The sequence below is a fragment of the Procambarus clarkii genome, chromosome 51 (genome assembly GCF_040958095.1).
Source record: "Procambarus clarkii isolate CNS0578487 chromosome 51, FALCON_Pclarkii_2.0, whole genome shotgun sequence".
NCBI classification, from domain to species: domain Eukaryota; kingdom Metazoa; phylum Arthropoda; class Malacostraca; order Decapoda; family Cambaridae; genus Procambarus; species Procambarus clarkii.
Window position 1 is genome coordinate 8,126,855 of NC_091200.1, and position 14,138 is coordinate 8,140,992.

Sequence of the window (14,138 nt, forward strand, 5' to 3'; positions counted from 1 at the left end):
AGCTGGGCAGGGGTGCTGGGCAGGGGGAGCTGGGCAGGGGGTGACATTGTACTGTCACCGAGGGCTTCTAATGATCTATAGTACAATGACAATTGAGGTTCAGGACTTGGGAGGGTTTTAAAGTAGAGACGTTTTACTGATTTCTTTGGCGGGTTAAAGCCTGCCGATCACAAATCCGGTTAATAACATTGTTGGGGGGAAACTTTTTATAAGCAACATTTAAAAAGCCACGAAAGGCAAATGTATATGTGTGTGTGTGTGTGTGTGTGTGTGTGTGTGTGTGTGTGTGTGTGTGTGTGTGTGTGTGTGTGTGTGTGTTTACTAGTTGTGTTTTTACGGGGGTTGAGCTTTGCTCTTTCGGCCCGCCTCTCAACTGTCAATCAACTGTTTACTAACTACTTTTTTTTTTTTTTCCACACCACACACACACACCCCAGGAAGCAGCCCGTGACAGCTGACTAACTCCCAGGTACCTATTTACTGCTAGGTAACAGGGGCATTCAGGGTGAAAGAAACTTTGCCCATTTGTTTCTGCCTCGTGCGGGAATCGAACCCGCGCCACATAATTACGATTCCTGCGCACTATCCACCAGGCTACGAGGCCCCATACACACACACAGGGGTGTCTTTACAGGGGTCTGGTAGCTGAGTGGACAATGCGCGGGACTCGTAATCTTGTGGCCCTGAAGCCCCTGTTAAGTAGTAGTAAATAGGCACTTGGGAGTTAGATAGCTGTTACGGGCTGCTTCTTGGAAGTATGTGTGTGTGTGTGTGTGTGTGTGTGTGTGTGTGTGTGTGTGCGTGTGTGTGTGTGTGTGTGTGTGTGTGTGTGTGTGTGTGTGTGTGTGTGTGTGTGTATTCACCTAGTTGTTCTTACGGGGGTTGAGCTCTGGCTCTTTCGGCCTGCCTCTCAACTGTCAATCAACTGTTACTAACTTCTAAATATTTTTATATATTTTTTGTACACACACACACACACATACTTCCAAGAAGCAGCCTGTAACAGCTATCTAACTCCCAAGTGCCTATTTACTACTAGGTAACAGGGGCTTCAGGGCCACAAGATTACGAGTCCCGCGCATTGTCCACTCAGCTACCAGACCCCTGTAAAGACACCCCTGTGTGTGTGTGTGTGTGTGTGTGTGTGTGTGTGTGTGTGTGTGTGTGTGTGTGTGTGTGTGTGTGTGTGTGTGTGTTACAGAGATATATATGTAATAGATTTAAGAGGAAAACTGATTAGAAACGCTGGGTCCATGAGTTAATGGCTCGATTCTGCAGACACAAATAGTAAACACACACACACACACACACACACACACACACACACACACACACACACACACCGTCGCAGGACATAACATACATGATTACAAAGAACAAAATGATTACAGAGAAAACACCGTCATCATCTAACTAGTTAAGACAATTTTACGAAGCTGGTAAGGAGAGAGCGGGGAATATATGGGAGCAATTAACGAGTAGCCGGGGCGTAGATATCTAGATAACGAAGGAATAGGGGTGAAGATATCTAGATAACGAAGGAATAGGGGTGAAGATACCTAGATAACGAAGGAATAGGGGTGAAGATATCTAGATAACGAAGGAATAGGGGTGAAGATACCTAGATAACGAAGGAATAGGGGTGAAGATACCTAGATAACGAAGGCATAGGAGTGAAGATACCTAGGTAACGAAGGAATAGGGGTGAAGATACCTAGGTAACGAAGGAATAGGGGTGAAAATACCTAGATAACGAAGGAATAGGGGTGAAGATACCTAGGTAACGAAGGAATAGGGGTGAAGATACCTAGGTAACGAAGGAATAGGGGTGAAGATACCTAGGTAACTAAGGAATAGGGGTGAAGATACCTAGGTAACTAAGGAATTGGGGTGAAGATACCTAGGTAACTAAGGAATAGGGGTGAAGATACCTAGGTAACGAAGGAATAGGGGTGAAGATACCTAGATAACGAAGGTAGGGCAACATAATGGAAACGGGGACTAGCAAACGAGAAAGAGGATGGAGAACGGTAAAGAGGAATTAGGAAGATTGGGTTGATGAGAGGGTGTGAATGACGGGAGAGAGGAGGTTACCTTGAGGTGCTTCCGGGGCTTAGTGTCCCCGCGGCCCGGTCGTCGACCAGGCCTCCTGAGCAAAGGTGAAGATCTGGGCATATCAAGAAAGGATCGAGTCTCACTGGGAGAGGTGTGAAGGATAGATGAAATTGTTTATGCAAAAATCTAAGATGAGGTCTGATAAAGACCTTTCGTGCCCTCTATAATGCTTTTTGCGCTACCGCTCACAGGATGGGTATGGGGTGCACAATAAACTAGCCGTCTCCGGCGGCAACAATCAATGGGAGAGGGATAATATTTCAGGGAGCAGGTAAATACAAGGGCATAAATAACAATGGAAAGGAGGGAAGGAAGCAAAGACTGGTGAGATGATACATGAGGAGTGTGGATGAGGTGGTAAGGTGGAGTTAGAATGAGTCACACAGAGAAGGAACATTTTGAAGACGATTAAGGAAGGGCGTGAGAAGGGAGAGAAATACATGTTGAGTTAAGAGAACAAAACAAGATTACCTTCAGGTGGTTCCGAGGATTAATGCCCTAGCGGCTCGGTCTCTGCTTAACCAGGATTTTGGACGCCGTGTATTATTATATATATATATATATATATATATATATATATATATATATATATATATATATATATATATATATATATATATATATATATAATATGCGCCGTGTGTGGAGAGTGCGTAATTTGATGCTCTCACGCCAATACACAAACTTGGAAAGAGGCTCCACTTAGGTGGTATGGTGTTGTGGCGCCAGGCTGGCGGCGGGCGGGGCGGGGGAGGGGGAGGGAAGCAGCGGCGGCGGCGGTGTAGGGCGCGGCATTGATGAGAGGCATCACTGTGAGTGGCATCAACCATCAAGGCTGTGAGAGTAGCTGTACCGCTGGTAACTAAAGTGATGACAAGTCCATCCACGGCCAGGTCACCGACCACCGGCATGATCAGCCACACTGTTGGTGTCTGCAGCTACCAATCAGACCTAAGAACCGTTGGGATATAATGATAGAATACAGTTGCCTCTTGAGGTCCGTTATGAGACTGGTAATTCTCCTTTTGAGTTTAATGAGGTGATGCCGACTCTCGCTCCCTTTATGCTAGTCAGTTCTAATCCCATAATAATTGCCGCTGTCGGGGGACAGGAAGCCTATACTTGGGCTCATCCAGGTCACCTGAGGTCACCTGCTGACCACCTCCAAGGTCACACCCACAACAGTCTGCCAGCTCCCCGGTGGTACCCGTTCACTACTATATGAACAGCTCATCAGGTGAAGGGAAACGTGCCCCACATTTCTGCCCCGCTGGCCGGGAATCGAACCCGTGACCCCGACTATGAGAGACCGCTGTACTACTGGACTTGGGGGTGCTCTCCTCTCCACCATTTCTATCTTCGAGATGCTGACTGTAATTAAGATGCTATAACAAGACGGGCTGCACATATACACAGCCTGAGTGATCGTGTACAGTATAAAATAAATGAACGATTGTGTATCACCGACCTGGTCACCACAAAAAGAAACGGAGCGGATATGCTCACAACATACAAGATACTAAGGGGAACAGACGAACAAAAAATTTCTTTTTAAATTGTGAACAAAGTTGGACGAGGTATCGTAAGTGAAAGCTGGAATCACAAACGAGTCTAAGAAATGAAAGGAAATATTCGTAGACTGTACGCTACACACAGAAAGCACAATAGCGTGATGCATCAAATGAACAAATCCACAAGGGCCGTGACGAGGATTCGAACCTGCGTCCGAGAGCATCCCAGACGCTGCCTTAATCGACTGAGCTACGACATGGATAAGAATTACAACCAGAAATTCTACTGAATTTACTTGGATCCTGCAGCCTCTCCGAGACACAAACCAGGATTTTACACAACTCCCCCCTGCACTCGAGCTATGTCAATAGGCCGTTCTACCTCTTCGCCCTTACTTCATTACACATTATCATCAGTAGAATTTCTGGTTGCAATTCTTATCGATGTCGTAGCTCAGTCGATTAGCATCCCAGACAGCTTCTGGGATGCTCTCGGACGCAGGTTCGAATCCTCGTCACGGCCCTTGTGGATTTGCACACTGTACGATTAGTTAACAAATGGAATGAACTGAAAGATGCAGTTGTGGACGACTCCTTCGTTCACGACTTTAACAAGAGATACGACAAGAGAATTCGAGCGTCAGAATAGTTAGCGACATTATAGGTAAGACAAGAAACACAAGGCTAGTAGGGGAGGCAGGAAGAGCTACACGTCGCTACCAAGTAGTGAGCGAGAGGTAAGTGGTGAGAGGTAAGTGGTGAGAGGTAAGTGGTAAGTGGTGAGAGGTAAGTGGTGAGAGGTAAGTGGTGAGAGGTAAGTGGTAAGTGGTGAGAGGTAAGTGATGAGAGGTAAGCAGCAGTGAGAGGTAAGCACACCACTCACCACCACACAATGACGTGAGAGTGGCTGCCAATGACTGTTGCTCAACTATTCCAGCCGCGGCTGCTACCGTTCCTTCTGACACTCCTGTACAAATATAAACTTTGACCAAACTTCTCAGGTATAACATCCCCGAAGACTACCACTCCATCTCTCAACCTGCCACTCCGTACAAAATACAACCGTTTTACCTAACCATAAACGTACGAACGAACCCAAGCAACCCACCGAACCTAACGAGGCCAATGTACAGAAACCGTCAATAATACAGCGATTTATTTTTTACTAACACGTCGCATTTTTTACGGAGTGGTAAGTGCGTTTTAAGTTAGGGTGGAATTGGTAGGTCTTATAATGTGTTGGTGAACTCTCAGACGTGCGCAGTGACCCCGACCATTGACCATTGACTTCCTTAGTCAATGGTTTATCCCCCCGACCATTGACTTCCTCTCTTTATAACATAGTCTTTATCCCTTTTAATATCTGCTGCCACCCTCTACCCTTAACAAGGCGGCCCAACACGCTACACAATACACCTGTTATCAAGGAGCCAATTATAGGTTATACATTGTTAACGTTCAACGTGTTCTTCACTATTAGCATGCCAGGGGTACCGTGTGACCCGCGAAACCCACAGGTAAGAGAGGACACACAGGCAAGAGAGGACCCACAGGTAACACAGCACCCACAGGTAACAGAACCCACAGGCAACACAGGACCCACAGACAACACAGGACCCACAGACAACACAGGACCCACAGGCAACAGAGGACCCACAGGCAACAGAGGACCCACAGGTAACAGAGAACCCACAGGCAACACAGGACCCACAGGCAACACAGGACCCACAGGTAACAGAGAACCCACAGGCAACACAGGACCCACAGGCAACACAGGACCCACAGGCAACACAGGACCCACAGGCAACACAGGACCCACAGGCAACACAGGACCCACAGGCAACACAGCACCCACAGGCAACACAGGACCCACAGGCAACACAGGACCCACAGGCAACACAGGACCCACAGGCAACACAGGACCCACAGGCAACACAGGACCCACAGGCAACACAGGACCCACAGGCAACACAGGCAACACAGGACCCACAGGCAACACAGGACCCACAGGCAACACAGGACCCACAGGCAACACAGGTAAGAGAAGACCCACAGACAACAGAGGATCCACAGGCAACAGAGGACCCACAGGCAACAGAGGATCCACAGGCAACAGAGGACCCACAGGCAACAGAGGACCCACAGGCAACAGAGGACCCACAGGCAACACAGCACCCACAGGCAACAGAGTGCCCAAGTACATCAAAGAATCTATCTACAAGACAGGGACCCAAGAGCGACAGAGGAGAAAACAGAGATAATGGTGTATAAGGTAGGGTGATAAATGGTGGAAGGGAGGCAGGTGTGAACATTACACCCGCCTCCAGCACCCTCTCACACCTGCAGCCGTGGCGCACCGGACAAAAACCCGAGCCAGGAAGGAACTGAGGAGGGAGAGAGAGGAGCGGGAAGAGGAGTACAGAAGAAGGGGAGAATGGAGGGGGGTGGGGGGTGGGGAAGAATGGAGAGGGAAGAAAGGGGTGCAGGAGAGGGAGAGTGTGTTGTGAGACAGTAGCAGCTTAGGAGATAACACAGCTTACCGTGGAGCACGAACAGAAGAGAGAAGGAACAATTGAGAAAAGAGAGCGGAAGGTACCCAAGGCTGATAAGAGAGGAGCCCAAGTTTTCCTAAAGTTATATATTTTTCTAAAAAAAAATAAAAACTTATGAAATAATAAAGCTGCCTATGCTTTATCTGCCCAATACCTATCTAACCTAACCTAACCTAACCAATCATAACCTAACCTAACCAATCATAACCTAACCTAAAGTAACATAACTAAGTCAGTAATTAATTTTCTAAATAATATAATAATAATAAAAAAAAAATCATTTTTTTTAAATAACCAAAATTACTGCCATTAGGCAAATCGGGCCTTGCATAGTAGGCTGAGAAGTGCGTTCTGGCTACTTGGCACCACATATATATATATATATATATATATATATATATATATATATATATATATATATATATATATATATATATATATATATATATATATATATATATATATATACATACATACATACACATACATACATACATACATACATATTTAAAAAAATCACAATGACGTAATATATTAATGAGAAAATCCATTTGGGACAATGATGTGCCTTGTACCAGGGTGCTGGTAACTCCCAGACACCCGCCTTAACCAACTCAGCTAACACCCAACAGTTACATGCTTTTACGACCAAATCTTTGACTTGCTTTTATTTTAATCCAATTATTTTACTTTAAAACACAAACTGTTCACGTAAACGTTGCATTACGTAATGTAAGAAAAAAGAAGTTTTGAACAACTGAAGTCCTTTGTAGTTGTTAGCTAGACGTGGCCGCTCCCTGAGCTATAGACCCATTTACTGATACCAGGGATGCATCAGGGGTGAGGGGAAGTGTGTGTGGGGTGAGGGAGGGAGAGGGAGAGTGAGTGTGGGGGAGAGGGGACATGTCCAGGAAGAGCACCACAGCCTGGCCAGAGACGCCTTACGCCAACTGGTGACCAAGACTGACAGGGGGTGTCCCTGCAGGTCCCCACGAAGAACGTCAGCAACTTGGGTCACCAGCTTGGGGTCTTGGGTCACCAGCTTGGGGTCTTGCGACCCCAGTTTGCACCTGGGGAACCTTCCCTTTACCCACCCAAGACCCTAGTGGGTTAGTGGGCGTAATGACCCGCCTCACATCTACTGGATAAACAGGGACCTTACACAATACTTACTTCAAACCTCATTGGGCAGGTGGATACCGTACCCAAAACCCGACCCTTTACCCTAATTAACACGTACGGGTAATACCCACCTCTTGACGTGTTAAACAAGCATCCCACTCAACTACACTACCAAAAAATAAGATTATTGACCTCTAACATTTCACCGGAAAATGGTGCAGTCTTATACCAGAAGCACCTCACTCCAGCACAAAGCTCTTCTACTGTCAATTATGTTAATGAAGAAACTTTTAACTCGGGACAAAAAATCACCAACGAATATTTGAATTTTGGGGGTTGAGAGGCAGACCACTTTCCCCTCTTGCCCCTCACGTCTTCCCCCCTGGTCCCTCACGCCTTCCCCTGGCCCACCTGCCTTCCCCTGGCCCATCTGCCTTCCCCCCCTGGCCCATCTGCCTTCCCCCCCTGGCCCATCTGCCTTCCCCCCCTGGCCCATCTGCCTTCCCCCCCTGGCCCATCTGCCTTCCTCCCCTGGCCCATCTGCCTTCCTCCCCTGGCCCATCTGCCTTCCCCCCCTGGCCCATCTGCCTTCCCCCCCTGGCCCATCTGCCTTCCCCCCTGGCCCATCTGCCTTCCCCCCTGGCCCATCTGCCTTCCCCCCTGGCCCATCTGCCTTCCCCCCTGGCCCATCTGCCTTCCCCCCCTGGCCCATCTGCCTTCCCCCCCTGGCCCATCTGCCTTCCCCCCCTGGCCCATCTGCCTTCCCCCCCTGGCCCATCTGCCTTCCCCCCTGGCCCATCTGCCTTCCCTCCTGGCCCATCTGCCTTCCCCCCTGGCCCACCACACTTTTCTCTTAACCACCGGTGATAGCACCAATTTTTCTTTCTTTCGCTTCACTCTCAAGTCTCGTCTTACCTCATTCACCTGGTGTCCCTGGCACCCCTACTCACCTCTCCCTCCCTTAACACACAACTCTCACATCACTACACACACACACACACACACACACACACACACACACACACACACACTAGAGAGCCCATCCCTGCCCTTGTGTGGCAGTGCACAGTAGAAAGTTGTTTTCACATATCCATACATTAAAACATTGATTGTAACCATGATATATATGTACTTCAGCCTACAATTTAGACCTATTGTCTTATGTATGACCCTCTGTCCTGCGTGACAGTGAATACCAGCATTATCCTCACTTTAATAAGACTATCAAAATCCTCAGATTAGGCAAAATTGTAATTGTCAATAAAGAAGTTAATAATACACAACCTACCACACCAATGGCTACCTGTGGTCTCCTCACTAACACACACCGTTTTAGTAGTTGTTTTAGATTCAGCTACTCGGAACAAAAGTTACAAGTAGCACGGGCTATGGTGAGCCCCATAGTGGACTTACCTGGCACAGGAGCGGGGCTGTGCGCACACCGCCAAGCACATCCGCTCTTCTACAACGCACATACATTCTCTCCTGCACCTCTCCGCCATCCACGAGCGTTCACCCGTCCACCACCTATCCCTCCCATCCTTTATTAGATCGGCTCCTTCGCCCTCTCTCCATCAATCAGTCTTCACTCTCCCTCCCTCCCTCCCTCCCTCCCTCCCTCCCTCCCTCCCTCCCCCTCCCCCTCCCTCTCCCTCTCTCTCTCTCTCTCCCTCTCCCTCTCTCTCTCTCTCTCTCTCTCTCTCTCTCTCTCTCTCCCCCTCCCTCCCTCCCTCCCTCCCTCTCCCCCTCCCTTCCGCCTGGCGATATTAAGCCCTTAATAGTGAATCACCTTACAAGTGCACCATTAAAAATTTCCCAAACTTGTACGACCTCTTGTTTACCAGCTCTCCCCCCCCCCTCCCCCTCCCAGGTCAAACGCCTAGTTTATTAAAATTTCTCCTTTGCCTCGTACAACAAGTTCAAAATAAAAAAAGACAAATACGAACCTTATTATGTAAGGCACTATAACAACCATTATGTGGTGGACCATCCCACAGTGTGGTGGACCAGTGGTTGTGTTGTCCCACAGTGTGGTGGACCAGTGGTTGTGTTGTCCCACAGTGTGGTGGACCAGTGGTTGTGTTGTCCCACAGTGTGGTGGACCAGTGGTTGTGTTGTCCCACAGTGTGGTGGACCAGTGGTTGTGTTGTCCCACAGTGTGGTGGACCAGTGGTTGTGTTGTCCCACAGTGTGGTGGACCAGTGGTTGTGTTGTCCCACAGTGTGGTGGACCAGTGGTTGTGTTGTCCCACAGTGTGGTGGACCAGTGGTTGTGTTGTCCCACAGTGTGGTGGACCAGTGGTTGTGTTGTCCCACAGTGTGGTGGACCAGTGGTTGTGTTGTCCCACAGTGTGGTGGACCATCACACAGTGTGGTGGACCAGTGGTTGTGTTGTCCCACAGTGTGGTGGACCAGTGGTTGTGTTGTCCCACAGTGTGGTGGACCAGTGGTTGTGTTGTCCCACAGTGTGGTGGACCAGTGGTTGTGTTGTCCCACAGTGTGGTGGACCAGTGGTTGTGTTGTCCCACAGTGTGGTGGACCAGTGGTTGTGTTGTCCCACAGTGTGGTGGACCAGTGGTTGTGTTGTCCCACAGTGTGGTGGACCATCACACAGTGTGGTGGACCAGTGGTTGTGTTGTCCCACAGTGTGGTGGACCAGTGGTTGTGTTGTCCCACAGTGTGGTGGACCAGTGGTTGTGTTGTCCCACAGTGTGGTGGACCAGTGGTTGTGTTGTCCCACAGTGTGGTGGACCAGTGGTTGTGTTGTCCCACAGTGTGGTGGACCAGTGGTTGTGTTGTCCCACAGTGTGGTGGACCAGTGGTTGTGTTGTCCCACAGTGTGGTGGACCAGTGGTTGTGTTGTCCCACAGTGTGGTGGACCAGTGGTTGTGTTGTCCCACAGTGTGGTGGACCAGTGGTTGTGTTGTCCCACAGTGTGGTGGACCAGTGGTTGTGTTGTCCCACAGTGTGGTGGACCATCACACAGTGTGGTGGACCAGTGGTTGTGTTGTCCCACAGTGTGGTGGACCAGTGGTTGTGTTGTCCCACAGTGTGGTGGACCATCACACAGTGTGGTGGACCAGTGGTTGTGTTGTCCCACAGTGTGGTGGACCAGTGGTTGTGTTGTCCCACAGTGTGGTGGACCAGTGGTTGTGTTGTCCCACAGTGTGGTGGACCAGTGGTTGTGTTGTCCCACAGTGTGGTGGACCAGTGGTTGTGTTGTCCCACAGTGTGGTGGACCAGTGGTTGTGTTGTCCCACAGTGTGGTGGACCAGTGGTTGTGTTGTCCCACAGTGTGGTGGACCAGTGGTTGTGTTGTCCCACAGTGTGGTGGACCAGTGGTTGTGTTGTCCCACAGTGTGGTGGACCAGTGGTTGTGTTGTCCCACAGTGTGGTGGACCAGTGGTTGTGTTGTCCCACAGTGTGGTGGACCAGTGGTTGTGTTGTCCCACAGTGTGGTGGACCAGTGGTTGTGTTGTCCCACAGTGTGGTGGACCAGTGGTTGTGTTGTCCCACAGTGTGGTGGACCAGTGGTTGTGTTGTCCCACAGTGTGGTGGACCAGTGGTTGTGTTGTCCCACAGTGTGGTGGACCATCACACAGTGTGGTGGACCAGTGGTGTGGTGCCAGGATAACACCAACCTGAGTGAGTGAGTTGTTGAAGGTTTACACTCTGGCCATAGAGGAAAGTTATTACTGAGTGCAGTCTTGCCAGTGATGCTTGAACTCTACACTTAGGCCTACAGAAAATATATAGATTTTAAGAACCTTAAAGGTGAATCAGTCGTGCAATTAGACATTTTTTTATTATATTAACAAGGTACAATTGAGTTCGGTGTAACGAGACAAGAGATATTAATTTAGAAGAACGTAATATAAATTATTAACTCATCTGGACTAGATGCTTTAGTAACACCGGTGTTAACACAAGTGTGTCGAGGTCATCTCCCTACCTCAGTATCCTCGACAACCTCCAGGATGCTCTCCAAGCTTCCTCCATCATCAAGGCATCACATCAAGGTCATCAGACACCATCAAGGTGTCTGTTGGAGATGAGTGTGACAAAGGCTGTTAGGCCTGACAATCTCCCCATGGATACTAAAGGTAGGTGCAGAAGCACTAAGTGTGCCACTCTCTATCATTAGCTGTCTGGAAGACAGCTAATGTAGTCCCAATATACAAGAAGGGTGACAGGCAAGAGGCACTGAACTACAGGCCAGTTTCCCTAACTTGTATACCATGCAAGGTGATGGAGAAGATCGTGAGGAAAAGGCTCGTAGAGCATCTGGAGGGAAACAGCTTTGTAACACACCACCAGCATGGGTTCAGAGATGGTAAATCGTGCCTCACAGATTTAATAGAATTCTATGACCAGGCAACAAAAATTAGGCAGGAAAGAGAAGGATGGGCCGACTGCATTTTCCTGGACTGCCAGAAAGCTTTTGACATAGTACCCCCTCAAAGACTGTTAAAAAAAGTTAGAGCAACAAGCAGGAGTAAAAGGGAAGGTGCTCCAATGGATAAGGGAGTACTTAAGCAACAGGAAACAGCGAGTAACTGTGAGGAGGGGGGGAGACATCAGAGTGGCGAGATGTCACCAGCGGAGTCCGACAGGGCTTAGTACTTGGACCCATCCTGTTTCTATTATATGTAAACGATCTTCCGGAGGGTATAGACTCAATGTTTGCTGATGAGGCAAAAATTATGAGAAGAGTCAAGACAGATGAAGATAGACAGAGACTACAGGATGACCTGGACAAACTGGAGGAATGGTCTAGAAAATGGCTGCTAAAGTTCAACTCAGAAAAGTGTAAAGTAATGAAATTAGGCGAAGGGAGCAGGAGGCTGAACACAAGGTACCATCTGGGAGGTGAAATCCTGCAAGAGTCAAATATAGAGAAAGATCTGGGGGTTGATATCACACCGAACCTGTCCTCAGAGGCCCACATCAAAAGAATATCATCAGCGGCATATGCTAGATTGGCCAACATAAGAACGGCCTTTATAAACTTGTGTAAGGAATCGTTCAGGACCCTGTATACCACTTATATCAGATCAATCCTGGAATATGCAGCTCTAACTTGGAGTTCATACCTAGTTAAACACAAGACAAAGTTAGAGAAGATTCAGCGGTATGCTACCAGACTCGTCCCGGAACTGAGAGGAATGAGCTACGAGGAAAGACTAAAGGAGTTGTACCTCACGTCCCTGGAAAACAGAAGAGTAAGGGGAGACATGATAACCACTTACAAAATTCTCAGGGGAATTGACAGGGTGGACAAAGACAAACTCTTCAGCACGGGTGGAACACGAACAAGGGGACATAGGTGGAAACTTAGTACCCAGATGAGCCACAGAGACGTTAGACAGATTTTTTTTCAGTGTAAGAGTAGTTAATAAATGGAATGCACTAGGCAGTGATGTGGTGGAGGCTGACTCCATACACAGTTTCAAATGTAGATATGAAGGGGCCTCGTAGCCTGGTGGATAGCGCGCAGGATTCGTAATTCTGTGGCGCGGGTTCGATTCCCGCACGAGGCAGAAACAAATGGGCAAAGTTTCTTTCACCCTGAATGCCCCTGTTACCTAGCAGTAAATAGGTACCTGGGAGTTAGTCAGCTGTCACGGGCTGCTTCCTGGCGGTGGAGGCCGGGTCGAGGACCGGGCCGCGGGGACACTAAAGCCCCGAAATCATCTCAAGATAACCTCAAGATGATAGAACCCAGTAGGCTCAGGAATCTGTACACCAGTTGATTGACGGTTGAGAGGCGGGACCAAAGAACCAAAGCTCAACCCCCGCAAGCACAAATAGGTGAGTACAACACCATCTCAAAATAAATAATAATCTAAAGTTCAATCCAACCTGTTCACCACACTCCCGCTACCTATTTTCCACCACCACCACCCTATTTCTCGGCACCACCACTATCTGCTCTATTCTCGCCCATCCGCCGTCACAACTACTATCCTCCGCTCTCCCAACTAGCTTGTTAAGGGCATAATAACGACCCAATTCCCCCGTGCTGTTATTAAGGATGGCAGAGGCAGCAGTATCCTAGCAACTCGTCAGGGGGGAAAGCCGCTACAATCAACCTTAATGAACTTCCCACGAGACCCCAGCACGAGACCCCAGCACACGACCCAGCCCGTCCTCCAAACAAAGATCCAAAAGTGATTCCATGTACCCGCCAAACCCCCTGTTTATGAATGAAAAGCGGTTTACACACGACTCAACTGCTGACGTTCGAACATATCCGGAACAAGTGTTTCACTGACGAATTTTGTTCGAATCACAACGCTATAAATGCTTCCACCCACGTACTACAAATACAAATAATCGCCAACAGAACCTAAACACCTAACCTAACCTAACCTATGCCTATATATGCACAATATGCTAATATATTATAATATTAATTTATACTTGAGAAAATTCCCGTTTTGAATGAACAGCATATTAAAATTTATGAATGCGTCTGTGGGGTCGACCGCTGGATGTAATGGACTTGAGTCGAGGACGGGTTGCACGACCCCAGCACGAGACCCCAGCACGAGACCCCAGCACGAGACCCCAGTACGAGACCCCAGTACGAGACCTCAGTATGAGACCTCAGTACGAGACCCTAGTACGAGACTCCAGCACACTTCACCCAACACGAGACCCCAGTACACTTCACACAGCCCTCACAACACCCTGTGATCCTACCTCACAACACCCTGTTATCCTACACCACTAACTCACAACACCCTGTGATCCTACACCACTACACAAACCCCTCTCTACACAACACCCGTTCAATCTACACCCATTTCTCATTTCCAGCCCAGAACACCATTTCA